Consider the following 13,456-nt stretch of genomic DNA (forward strand, 5'->3'; position numbering starts at 1 on the left):
ACAAAAAATAGTGAACGAATGGGAAGACTCTATCCTAAGATTCAATTGCATATTGTGTCACCCTTTTATTTCTACAGACCACTGGTGAGTCCACGAGGAATTCTGGATTGTGAGATATCATACTCACATTATATCCTTTTCTTGTTTGTAAAAACTTTGGTTTAGTTTACACTACAGCAGTAGCTTTATTGTTTATAGAGGTCCTGATGAAAGCACATGGTTTATCTTTACCGCTGAGTGCTGAAACATGTTGACCATTTCTGTCTAGGACGGCTATTTGTTAAAACTGGTCCTTTACACTGTTTTTAGGTTTCGACCTGGCCGTAGCACGCAGTGCTCCGCCCAGGCGAAAACTTTTGTTAACAGTATGGATGTTCGTCCCGCCTCTGTTTCCCATTTGCTAGCTCCATAAATGGACGCTAGCCATTGGCAAACAGAGGCGTCCGTCATCCTGCGAGGCGACTCGTGGGCGTTTTTGAGAATTTTACTCATCCGGCCCCTTTTGTCACGTCAGTGCGGCGGTGGGCGGGGTTTATTTTTTTTTGCTCGTCGAGGTTTGTTTTGGCCATTCCTTGGCCGACCGCCGCCGGAGGAAGTCCAGGTGAGTGCTTGTGTTTCCTTGCCTTCCCGCCCCCCCTCCCGCTGTCCGTTCCCGCCCCCCCCGCGCTGTCCGTGTGCCCGTGCTGTTTTTCCTTGCCTTCCCGCCCCCCCCTCCCGCTGTCCGTTCCCGGCCCTCCCCGCTGTCCGTGTGCCCGTGCTGTTTTTCCTTGCCTTCCCGCCCCCCTCCCGCTGTCCGTTCCCGGCCCCTCCCCGCTGTCCGTGTGCCCGTGCTGTTTTTCCCGGCCCCCCCCTCCCCGCTGTCCGTGTGCCCGTGCTGGTTTTCCTTGCCTTCCCGCCCCCCCCTCCCGCTGTCCGTTCCCGGCCCTCCCCGCTGTCCGTGTGCCCGTGCTGTTTTTCCTTGCCTTCCCGCCCCCCTCCCGCTGTCCGTTCCCGGCCCCTCCCCGCTGTCCGTGTGCCCGTGCTGTTTTTCCCGGCCCCCCCCTCCCCGCTGTCCGTGTGCCCGTGCTGTTTTTCCTTGCCTTCCCGCCCCCTCTCCCGCTGTCCGTTCTATTGCTGAAGTAGCGTATGAGACTAAACACCCCGAGGCTTTTAAGATGTGCAAAAGGTCAGTGTGTACCTTGGGGTACTGATGGCTTAACCTGAAAGAGTGCTGCACTAGTTAAGAGTATTGTTTCAAACTCATGAGAAAGAGAGCACTTCATCTTGACACACTAAGCATTTGGCAGGAATGCCACTATCTCTTCTATAGCCTTACGGAACTGTGACTTGGGTGTGCCAGGAAGCAGCAGTTCTACATTTCATGGTGCTGGGGGCTATTCCACCATTTGATCTTTCCTGGGCTGTCCCAGGCAATCTTGCAGCCTACCTCCACTCCTGGGTTTCTTGTAAGCTTGCATCTCATTCTGTGTGCAGCACAATCTGAATCGCTCGGTCTGTTGCTCCTCTCTGTGCCGCTTAAAGACGCAGAGTACCGTAATATGCACATTTTTAGGTTAACTGAGGCGAACCTGATTATTCATTGACTGTAGGGGGGTATATTTGATGAGGCAAACCCAGTGTTTATGTATCCCTGGAGGGACCATATACATGGTATGCTTTGAAGTATAAGTCTTGGGGATATGCTTTGTTGCATACAAGGTAATCTTCAGCTACTCAGACCGTTTTTCAAGAAATAGAGCCGTTTCAGTTTTGTGTCTGTCTTGATGAAAAAGCTCAGAGCAGGCATGGATATCTGCCAGTGTGCTGCAGCTCTGCTGACAAGGTGATGATTGTCGGACCATTCCCTAGGAAACATGAACAATAGCTATAGTATTGCAGGAGTTAATGCAACTTCTGCATCACACCTTGTGCGACCTTCAGGAGTACCGTGAAAGGAGGCAGCCGATAACTGTTCAGTTACTCCTTTTAGGGTGACCGTATCATGATTTTATAGGAAGGTTAAGTGTTTGACCTCTGATTGCATGTCCATTTGTTTAGCACGTTTCCTATCTCTGTCTATAGGCACATGCTTGCCTGCCTGTGGCGCTGACAGATAGGTGTCCATAGAGTGTGCTTCAAATGCACTAATGTACCAATAGAATGCTGCCAATATCCACTGGTTGACCACTGAGGTGATCGGGACGTCTACTGGTGCATCCATAAGCATCTGGGATATGCCATTACTGCCTACTGGTGCACCAAAGAGTGTTCGGAGTGTAGCAATAGGCCCATTGAACTCTGTCGGTGTGTAGTTTTAGGCCTATCAGGTGATCTATTAGTGTAGGGAAGACCGATCTGGTCAGTGGACTAATTCATCCACTTAAAGGATCTGTAATGGGCTTTACCCTATCGTCACAGGTTCAGATCTCTGTGGGTTCATCAGCCTTTCATCCTTCTGAGGTCAACGCATGCACCGGGCAAACAGTGGCGGTTGCTCCCTCTCCCACCTGGCAGCTAAGACCTGAAACTCCCTCCCCCTGCACCAAGACACTTCTTACTGAGCACTGTGTTCCACAAATACGCTTTATGCACTGCTTAACTTGCAAAAGAATACGTGCCGGCCCTAAAGATTTTCTCAGAAGCGCGTCTGCGCTGCTGCCAAATGTTTGGATTGCCAAATACCAATATTGTGTAGTTGTGATTCCACCAAATGCCTCTTTCATCGAACACTAAACTCTCCCAGCCTTGATCTCATTCTTTCAGGTTCTTTTTCATCCCTCCTTTCTACCTTTGGCACTGTTTCTCCCTTCCAGCTTCTTTCTTACTTTTCTGCCCTTCTATCTCTAATTCTGGGTCAGAGTCTGAGGAAGAAAAATTAGTCCAATCCAGCAAAAAAGATTGCCGGTGGGCCCCACCTGCAACCACCAGTTCAAATTAAGCACTGACTGTATGTTACTTTAATTGTGTGGGAAACCAGTCGTCCCTAAGAACATATTTAATAAACATCCACGTAGTCCGGGATAATAGTAAAACATCTGATCCAACTTATGTTATTTAACAGAGGAGCAGTGTTAAGGAGAACAAGCAAAAAACATGGAGTCTGACACAACGGAGCAGATCAGATAACATTTTTATTGATCATGGTCATGAATTTATGTTTTAATCTTAACATACCGTGACAGAAATGTAAAGTACTTTTAGGAGGGGCAGGCTACCTGATGCTTGGTGCAAAGAGGCTATTCCATGGTGTACTGGAATGGCCCTACCTTAACTTTCTGCGAAAGTAATTTAATAGTGAACAGCTAATTCTGATATGCTAATGTAGTTGTGTAACCATAGGGGCTTCTGAGTGTAGTAGTGCACCTAGAGGAGGTGGCTCTGCATGTTTGGTTTATCTATAGCAGGGATGAATGTAGTGTCTGTGTGATGTGCTCTGAGTGAGTGCTTCTGCATTTGGGTGCTCTGAGAATTATGATGAACCTATGGATAGCTGAATGTATGCCATGGGGTGCTGTGAATGTAATGGTTACATACACGGTGCCTTGAATGTAGTGGTTTGCCTGCACAGTTCTTAACGAGTAGTGATCTCTGCATAGAGTTGTACGAGTGAAGTGGTTTACCTATGAGTGTTTGTGTGTCTGCGTTTAGTCTTAAAGTGTTCAGTGTATAGTGTTGTTTACCTACAGAGTGCTGTATGCAGCAAACCAAGTCATTCCATAGGATGCTCTGAGTGTAGTGCTTATGTGTGCAGTGCTCTAATAGTAACAATGTGTCCAAAGGGTTCAACTAATGTTGTACATATATGGGTGCTCTGAACGTAGCAGTTATGCCATAGGCCCCCTGAGCGTAATGATTCTACCTATAAGTATAGTGTGTGTTTTATGGTTATGTCATAGTGGTGCTGCACTCTATGTAGCCTAGTAGTCTGGGTTCGGGGAAGGACTATGGAGGCTATATTGCAGGAATCCAATTGTGCTATAACTAAAGGTGAAGTTAGCTCTATTTCTGTGGTACTCTTGCAGGAGTTGGAAGGTTGGAATCATTATTATTTCAATGTCTTGGCGTTTTTGCCTTTCTTTACGGGTCGAAGAGTGTTTTAGAACTCTTGACATTAGAGTAATTCAACTATTTTCCACATTTTAACTGTGCTTTGTGATACGCACACTATCAAACGCTAAAGTTTCTATTTTTGCCCCCCCCCCACATACACCTCAAATCCAAATGTAATTTTTTTTTGTTAGGTCTCGCATTTGCGAAAGATTAAGCTATTGACATTGTAAATGACAATGCCATTTATTTATCTGTTTTCAAAACCAACACGTACATAAACAATTTGTCATTTGCAATGCCAATAGCTCTAACTTTGTCAAAGGCGAAACCGTTGCATTGTAAATGCTTGTTAACCTTTGATCGTGGCAGACATTAATAAAATTCACAGTTTGTCTACGCATCAATTTTATTTTTTCTCTTCACGTTTGCACTGCACTTTCATATTTGTCCCATACACTCCATTATCTACATTCTGCTCACCTTGGTAACCATACCTTTTGACATCCTAGAGCTCTGATATCTATGGAGCAAGAATGTCAGTTTTTACAAAAGGATACCCAAATGATGAAGCTAATCACCAGGCATGGTGAGTGATGGGAATCCATATATATAAACTATATGTTATCTTTATGAATCATGGGCTTTGTTGAGTATTTCCCTTCTTTCTCTACCTCTTAGACGATGGTATATACTTTGTATTTACATGTCAGTTTGGGGCTACATATTCCAGTTAGTCTTTAAATTTTGGCCTCCGACCCTATTTAAACTTTTTTGTGTGTTCTGTTTTGTGCAGCCTCGGCTGTGGGTCACTTGGAAGTCCTGTATTTTACCAGGATTGTTTGTTGAGTTACGCACATGGTGTAGCCATAGCTCTGTTATTTACAGCATTAGTACCTGTGGTTGTGGTTTGATTCCCCTTGTGTACATGCACACACTCTCTCTCCCTCATATATACTTTCTCATATATTCCACTTCATCATGGCAGAGATTTGTGGCTTAGCTTATGATGATAGCGAGTTAGAGTCCATTTTGTCACTGAACCCTAGTATTTTGGACAGTCTCCCTACTACAGCGGCCACTAATGAGGACGAATGGTACAAGGTCCTTGGCCTCAAAAAATCACATTCACGTACCATAGTTCATGGCCTGGCAATGGCGGAATATCTTAGAGGGAACTGTGCCCCTTCGGGTTTGATAGTGACTAATGCACCAAGACTTTTTTTAAAAGACTAAGAAGTCCTTAAAGATTGGTCTATGATCGCCTGGCGCTGCACACGCGATTGGCTCATACTGATCATTAAAACGGCTAAACGTGTGGCAGATACTATTCTCATCAAAATACAGGTGCTCGAAACACAGATCAAAACTACCATTAGTACATCTTTAAAAAAAAACAAGATGAGACGAACAAGACAAATAAGGAATTTAAGGACAATATTCTATTTTCTAAAATTTATAAATTCAAGAAGGACCTTGCGAAATTTAAATTTGACAAGGTATACCCCTATACTGGTGATGGATATGTTCCACCCGAGTACAACAATAAAGAACGAAAACTGGGGTCCAGCTATGGTTCATCATCTGATGATAAAACTGATTCTAGTGATTCTGACTCATCTGTCTAAGGTGGACAACGGGGTAGAGGTAGAGGTAGACCTTACCAGCAAAAATGGCGTGGAGGGTCCACGCATCAATTTCCACCATGGTGGCAACCTAATCCATGGCAACCGCCTATTCCTCCGGGCCCTATGGGACCTATGGGCCCGATGATACCCTACCAAAATTACCAAGGCAATTTCCCTAATCAGTCTTTTTTAGGGTTTGGCCGAGGGCAGCAAAGGGGCAGAGGCAGAAATCAGAGAGCGCAGTTCCATTGGAGTCCACCTCCCTCACCTCGGACCCTGCGGCGTTCCAAGAAGAAGCAGCCGGGACAAGCCGGGACGAGCATCGAGTCGGACTAGTCATCAATCTGAGTTCTAAAGGACTCACTACAAATGAAGAAAAGGTGCTAAACAAAGGACTTGGGTTTGTCACAACCACTCATGGCGATCCATTCAAGGCAAATTGGGAAATGGCCAATTTCTTCCAGAAGGTGAGATTACACTTTTTCTTAGAAGACAAAAACACTGAAGGGAAGTTTACAGATTTCAACACTGGGTTGAGACAGCCATCTACATTCTGTCCACCTGCTAATCTTGTACCTTCCCAGGTGCTCACTTTTCAAAAAGCAGTGAGTAGAGATCTTACTCTTACTCTTGAGAAAGAGCGTAAGAAATTTTCCAATTTAACAAAGGAAGAGCATCTAGCACTTCGTAGCCTTATGTCGGACTCTAATGTTATTATTAAGCCGGCGGACAAAGGCGGGGCGATTGTCCTCCTAGACACAGAAGTGTATCGTAAAGAATGTTTACGACAATTAGGAATGAGGAATGCTTACCGACCACTCAAACAAGACCCCACTGAAAGAATCAAGAGAAATATATCCACGATTGTGGAAGAGGCTGAAAGTGAGGGTTGGATAACAGCACATGAAGCTAACTTCCTCCAGACTAGTAAACCTGTCATGCCGTATTTTTATGTCCTCCCTAAAGTGCACAAGCCCAATAGACCACCATTGGGCCGCCCGATTATATCGGGGTTTGGGTCACTTTTTGAACCCCTCTCAACCTTTGTAGATTTCTTTTTGAACCCGATGGTGAAGGAAATACCTACCTTCCTTCAGGATACTAAGGACGTCCTCAGACTTATTCCTGACATTGAATACAATCATGATACAGATCTTCTCGTATCGTTTGATGTGGAGTCCCTGTATACCTCAATTCCGCAGGACGAAACTCTCGATTCTGTGAACATACTACTGTCACAGCGGAACTTAGACTCCATAACACCGCCCCACTTCATCATGGCGTGTGCACAGATAGCCATGAAAGAAAATTTCTTTAAATTTGAGGATACCATCTACCTCCAAACATCTGGTACGAGTATGGGAAGCATTTTTGCTCCAAGCATGGCTAACCTATACGTTCCTGGTTTCGAGCAGGAACATGTTCTCAATTCCAATAACCCTCATCGTGATTCCATCCGCCTTTGGAGGCGATATATCGATGATATTTTAGTTATTTGGAGAGGAGATACCACCAATGTGAACGAGTTCCTAGTGTGGCTTAACAGCAGGAATAGTTTCCTTAAATTTACGGTAGAGATGGACAAATATAAGTTGCCCTTTCTAGATTTACTGATTACTGCCTCCCCTGCTGGCCTTGAGACAGAACTCTATACCAAGCCAATGGCTAGAAACTCCTTGTTGAGTTACAAAAGTCACCACCCAGTAGCTCTCAAGGGCAACCTGCCGTATGGGCAGTTCCTGCGTATACGAAGGAACTGTTCCACGAAGGATAGTTTTCTTAGGCATGCCAAGACCTTATCATCCAACTTGGTTAATAGAGACTACCCCAGAAAATTGGTCAACCAAGCGGTCAAACGCGCTGGCAATAATAATCGTGAGAGTCTACTTGAAATCAGCACTAAACAAACCACAACCCCAAGACTGACATTTGTAAATACTTACAGTACAGTGTCTAACGACGTGAAAAAATCAATACGTCAACACTGGAAAATTCTTAAAGTTGGAGGCGAAAATTTACCTGAACCCCTTTTTGCATTCAAGAGAAGTAGCAATTTACGTGACAAATTAGTACATACTAGACCACATGCCTCAGAACCAGCTACCCAAGATACCATCTGGGGTACACCTGCATTGCAGGGACATTTCCCTTGTGGCACCTGTAAAGTATGTCCTATGACTAGGAAATCTAAAACAATAGACATAGGTACAGATCGCCCATGGATACAGAAGAAATTTACTAACTGTAATAGTGAGAAGGTGGTTTACCTGATCTCATGCCCTTGCAAGTTGAACTATGTGGGCATGACGGCACGTAAAGTTAAGTTACGGATCATGGAACACATGAGCACCGTGAGGTGCAAAAAACAAGTGACTGGACTAACGCCCCCACTATCTGGAACTGAATCAGAAACCAGAGGACATGCTGTGGACTGTTTTAGAGCAACCTTACATTCCACAGCATGTCACTGATGTCTCCAAATTTTTACTTCTTAGAGAACAACAGTGGGTCTTCAGACTTAAGAGTGACACACAAGGACTGATTGATTCCATCCCCTGGTCCTCTCTTTAACACTTCAACACTCTAGATCATTGTATACTGAATTAGCCATACTTTTGCCTCACTGCGTTGCTAACTTCTATCTTTCTTTGAGGGACATGTCAATACATTTTTAAAGGTCACGAAGAGTTACTATACGATCCGGTCCTAGAGAGTTTACACACTAACTTTCATGTTCATATTTGTAGCAGTTTAGCTTTTTGTCAAATCCTCAATTTTTGAATATAAACTTTATTTTTCCATCTGGAATTAATGTTAATAGCTTGGTTTTGCAAATATCTCTATAGTTGCAATCTAGCATTTTAATATGCGAATACCACGAAATGACTGAGAGCATAGGATAGAGCTTATGTTGCTTATTGATCACTAACATATGTTTTTTAATAAGCACTGAGTCTCGTTACTACATGTCCCATGATTCCCTATGCAATTTTGTAGTTGACGACGTAGTCCCGCGAGATCTCAGATGAACTCTTGCGTTCACCGGGACTACACCAACCAACACGGAAGTCCTTGGTAGGCTGCTAGAAGGAGTGGGGTCTATTTAGTGTGTGTCCCGCTTCCATTCGGTACCTCACCGTCGGCTCTCAAGACCGTCAGAGGTACCGACGGATAGGTAAGAGCAAGCGCTTTTCTCGCTGACATGTTTTGCCTTATTATTATCCCTAGAGATCTCGAGTGCAAGTTGCGGTATTCTGCATCTAACTTTGAAGTATACTGAAGGGGATGAACTTGACAAAAACATTATCTTAAAAAAATACAGAGATTGTGATTTAGTCGCCGGTGGCATATATCTCTACTAAATATGCTAATTTGGTCATCAGAGTACTGTAACTTTCTCTGTTGTTGTATCTGAAATAGCGGACCCTATGACGCTTTAATCGTAATACTAGCACCATCTTAGTTGTTGCGATTTGAGGGTAATGATTATACATGACCTTGTTGCTATTAAGACACCTTTATGAGGTTTATGGTCACCATTACGACGCTTGTGGCTATATTACCGTCTGAAGAGTAATATTTTATCTATGGACAATACAGTAAATATCCTCAAGGAGGGATAGTGTTGCCCAGTGTGAGAGAGTGAGGAGTTGCATGAGCCAGGAGCGTTATGCCTCACACCTTTGGTATTCTGTTTTTAATGTTGAAGGTTGTATGTTACACCGCAAAAATTCTAGTTTGGTGTACTTTTCCTTTTAGAGCGGTGCCTTCTTTATCCTGAGCTGTTGCCAGGTGGGGTGAGGCTTTGTCCTCCATACTCGCAAGGTAAGATGGGGGTTATGCCTCATTTGTTGGGCGTGAGTGTGATGGTTTAACTTATTACCACGCAAAAAATAGTGAACGAATGGGAAGACTCTATCCTAAGATTCAATTGCATATTGTGTCACCCTTTTATTTCTACAGACCACTGGTGAGTCCACGAGGAATTCTGGATTGTGAGATATCATACTCACATTATATCCTTTTCTTGTTTGTAAAAACTTTGGTTTAGTTTACACTACAGCAGTAGCTTTATTGTTTATAGAGGTCCTGATGAAAGCACATGGTTTATCTTTACCGTTTAGTGCTGAAACATGTTGACCATTTCTGTCTAGGACAGCTATTTGTTAAAACTGGTCCTTTACACTGTTTTTAACCTTTGATCGTGGCAGACATTAATAAAATTCACAGTTTGTCTACGCATCAATTTTAATTTTTCACTTCACGTTTGCACTGCACTTTCATATTTGTCCCATACACTCCATTATCTACATTCTGCTCATTTTGGTAACCATACCTTTTGACATCCTAGAGCTCTGATATCTATGGAGCAAGAATGTCAGTTTTTACAAAAGGATACCCAAATGATGAAGCTAATCACCGGGCGTGGTGAGTGATGGGAATCCATATATATAAACTATATGTTATCTTTATGAATCATGGGCTTTGTTGAGTATTTCCCTTCTTTCTCTACCTCTTAGACGATGGTATATACTTTGTATTTACATGTCAGTTTGGGGCTACATATTCAAGTTAGTCTTTAAATTTTGGCCTCCGACCCTATTTAAACTTTTTTGTGTGTTCTCTTCTCTCACACAAGACTGTGCTCTATGTATTTATTTTATTTATTTAAAAAGTTTTATATAGTGCAAACATGACCCTCGTGGGTCACGGAGAGCTTCACAAATGTTGAAAGAGCAGAGACTTATAGAACTATTAATGTTATGTTATGTTATAGGAGGTTTTATAGCGCGCTCAATTACTCAAGAGTATCCTGGCGCATAAAGAGGCAGATGAACAGTAGACAGATGGAGATCAAATGTTAGACCGGCATTTTAAAAGATGGGTTTAAGTGCTTTTTCAAAAAGATTAAGATCCTGAGAGGCGCGTAGCTGCTCGGGAACGACGTTCCATGCCGCAGTTTCTTTCACGGTGATCGAATGCCCACCAAGACGAGCCCGTCTGAAATGACTCCTTAAATACCATGGCCCCTGATCATGGATGGCTCTATGTGCAAAAATTAGGGTCTTAAACATAACCCGTTGTGCACCTGGAAGCCAATGCAAGCTGCGCAAATGTTGCCGGACACTAGACTTCCGCGAGATGTTAAAGAGAAGTCTAGCCACAGCATTCTGTATGATCTGAAGGCGGTTGATCAGGTAGGCTGGGATGCCAATGAACAAGGCATTGGCATAGTCTAGGCGGGAGAGAATGAGGGCCCTCGCTACAGATTCCTTAGCCTCCCTTCGGGAGCAGGGGAAAAAATCTGCGGTGAGCTTTAAGGGTACCAAAGCAGCTGCTAGTTAGTTTTTTAACATGATCTTCAAATTTTAAGTTTTCCCCAAACCACCCCCCCAGATTTTTTGCCGGTTTGCCCACAGAATTAGTGCGTGGAGCATCAGGGGGCAACTGTGATTCCCTAAAGTTGGTAGGGAACTGTCCATAAAGCAGAATTTCCGATATTTGTCTTCGTGGCACTTCAATTGGGCAAGTTTGAAGTATCCAGATTCGTACCCGGCCAGGTAAACAGCAGCTGCGTATCATCGGGATAGGCTATGATTTTAGCACCCAATTCCTCAGCCTGAAAAATCAGGGGGGTCAGGTAGATATTAAACAACAGGGGGCTTAAAGTAGACCCCTGTGGCACCCCGGTGGAAAGTAGCTTGGCCGAGGATGAATAGGGAGGGAACCTTACCTGCTGAATCCGGTTATCCATAAACGAGGTCAGCCATTCTAAGGCAAAACCAGTGATGCCAACGGATGACAGCCGGGTGAGAAGAAGCTGATGGGGTACCATGTCGAAGGCGGCAGAGAGGTCTAACAGTATCAGAGCCACTCTGCCGCCAGCCTCCAGGCACTCCCTGATGGCCTAATGTAATAGTCAAGAAGAGCAGTACACGGTATGACCCTCTATTGTTTTCCAGTATCTTTTCAACCATAATCAGTTTATAACCTGGGATCATTTCTACATTAAAATCATGGGCAGATATAATATGTGACTAGGATACTATTAGTGTCAATAATTTATCAAAGCTTCCATTGCCTCCATCAGTATCTTGTATTCTTTTGTTGGTGACAAGTAATTAATTATTTCAATCATGGTAAAACTGCCACTTATTTGAATCTTTAAAATCCTTTGTTTACAAACATGTAAAGAAGAGATCATTTTATTAGGTGGCTTATACTTTTGCTTAATTCCTCAAGTTGTCTGCACCGGTTTTGCCAGAGTCTGCTCATCAGTCCCTGGTAAAATGTTGACAAAAAATAGACGTTGAATCTGCCTGTTGATTCAGAAGTACATGCGGTTTCTTCCCAATCATTAGTCAAGAATACATTTTTTGCCAGCCAAATAACTTCTGAACTTTCAGATTACCTTTGCATATATTATAAACTTCTCTTCAATTGGAGGAAATATCAGTATGGCAAATTTCAAGGTGCTGGGTGGATAGGCAGAAAAGGCAAATTATGTCTCAGCTGCCTTTTCTGTGGTCTGCTCTGCTCTAGGACATTCCCTGTGCATGTTATGTGCACTTCAAGTACTGACTTTTGTTTATATGAATTAACAAGCATTTACAATGCAATGGTCTCGGCATTATTAAAGTTAGAGCTATTGGCATTGCTCATGACATTATTTTTATTTATGTTTTTGTTTTGAAAACATAAATATATGGCATTGTCATCTACAATGCCAATAGCTTAACACCTTAGCTGCGATGGAACGTCCAGCTCCAGTGCTGGACGTTCCATTGCGCAGGTGCAGTTGGAACGTTCAACGGCCGACGGCAGCACTACGGAGGTAGTGGTGCCGTTGGTCCTGCGCAGCACTTATGAGGTTAATCTCTTGCAAATGCAAGAACTATTGCATTTGCACCCACACACAGAGCCACACACACAAAGCCACCCACACACACATACAGAGCCACCCACACAGTCATTCACATAGAGCCACCCACACACAGAGCCACCCACACATAGAGCCACCTACCGAAAAAGCTACCCACAGAGCCACACACAGAGCCCCCCTCACACACACACAGAGCCACAGACACAGAGAGCCACATACACACAGAGAACACACACACACACAGATGGCCCCATACACGCAGAGAGCCCCACACACGCAGAGAGCCCCACACGCACACAGAACCCCACACGCACTCGCACACAGAGCCCCACACGCACTCGCACACAGAGCCCCACACACACACGCACACAGAGCCCCACACACACACGCACACAGAGCCCCACACAGAGCCCCACACACACAGAGCCCCACGCACACAGAGCCCCACACACACGCACACAGAGCCCCTCACACACGCACACAGAGCCCCGCACACAGAGCCCCGCACACAGAGCCCCGCACACACAGCCCCGCACACAGAGCCCCGCACACACAGCCCCGCACACACAGCCCCACACACACAGCCCCACACACACAGCCCCACACACGCAGATACCCAAAATCTGAACGAAAATTATCAGAGCTGCCTAGAAGCAGAGCCCACTTTGAACGTGTTGTGGCAGAGACAGTGCGACGCAGGCCTCGACCTAAAAAGGAGTAGGTGATTCCCCCTTTTCCGGAAGTCGTCTCTGAGAGCTCACTTCCCAGCATGCGGGACATTGCTCAATTTTTGGGCTTTAGGAAAATGTTTCTATTTACTTCCTCCTTCTCCGCCCCTACGAAACAACTGAAAATGCGAGCATCGAGGAACGTTTGGGGAGTATCACGTTTTCAAGTCCTGCCTTCCCAGGAACCTTGT

At 44.5% G+C, this 13,456-nt stretch overlaps 1 protein-coding gene across 3 annotated transcripts in view; it reads left to right on the forward strand.

Moving 5' to 3' along the window:
- MFSD6 (major facilitator superfamily domain containing 6) overlaps positions 1–13,456 on the forward strand; it is a 398,345-nt gene that overhangs the window by 17,164 nt on the left and 367,725 nt on the right. Inside the window, exon 1 of one of the 3 annotated variants that reach the window (XM_078680388.1) lies at positions 9,423–9,479. The exons of the other annotated variants lie outside the window; for them this stretch is intronic. The gene's annotated coding sequence lies outside the window, so the exon portion shown is untranslated. Of the gene's footprint in view, positions 1–9,422; positions 9,480–13,456 lie in introns of those variants that run through there. 3 annotated transcript variants of the gene reach the window in all.

The sequence above is a fragment of the Lissotriton helveticus genome, chromosome 3_1 (assembly GCF_964261635.1).
Source record: "Lissotriton helveticus chromosome 3_1, aLisHel1.1, whole genome shotgun sequence".
NCBI lineage: Eukaryota > Metazoa > Chordata > Amphibia > Caudata > Salamandridae > Lissotriton > Lissotriton helveticus.